Below are 525 nucleotides of genomic sequence, written 5' to 3'. Positions count from 1 at the left end.
TTTACTATGCTTTCGAGGCTCACAATACTTTTGTTCGATATTTGAGGATTCTATTGACATGACTAAGTTTAGGGGCATAGCTCTGACACTATGTTAGATGAACACCGATTCTCCACAATGGTATGATATTGTCTACTTTGGGCATAGCTCTGACACTATGTTAGATGAACACCGATTCTCCACAATGGTATGATATTGTCTACTTTGAGCATAATTCTCGTGGCTTAGCTTTGAGCTTCCTTAAAAGGTCTCATACCAATGAAGATGATATTATTTGATTATAAACTCAGGAGCTTCCTTAAAAGGTCTCATACCAATGAAGATGGCTTAGCTTTGAGCTTCCTTAAAAGGTCACAATACTTTTGTTCGATATTTGAGGATTCTATTGACATGACTAAGTTTAGGGGCATAGCTCTGACACTATGAACACCGATTCTCCACAATGGTATGATATTGTCTACTTTGAGCATAATTCTCGTGGCTTAGCTTTGAGCTTCCTTAAAAGGTCTCATACCAATGAAGATG

This window comes from Cucurbita moschata, unplaced genomic scaffold, assembly GCF_002738365.1.
Source record: "Cucurbita moschata cultivar Rifu unplaced genomic scaffold, Cmos_1.0 Cmo_Scf00072, whole genome shotgun sequence".
NCBI lineage: Eukaryota > Viridiplantae > Streptophyta > Magnoliopsida > Cucurbitales > Cucurbitaceae > Cucurbita > Cucurbita moschata.
Note: the sequence above shows the minus strand (reverse complement) of the source record.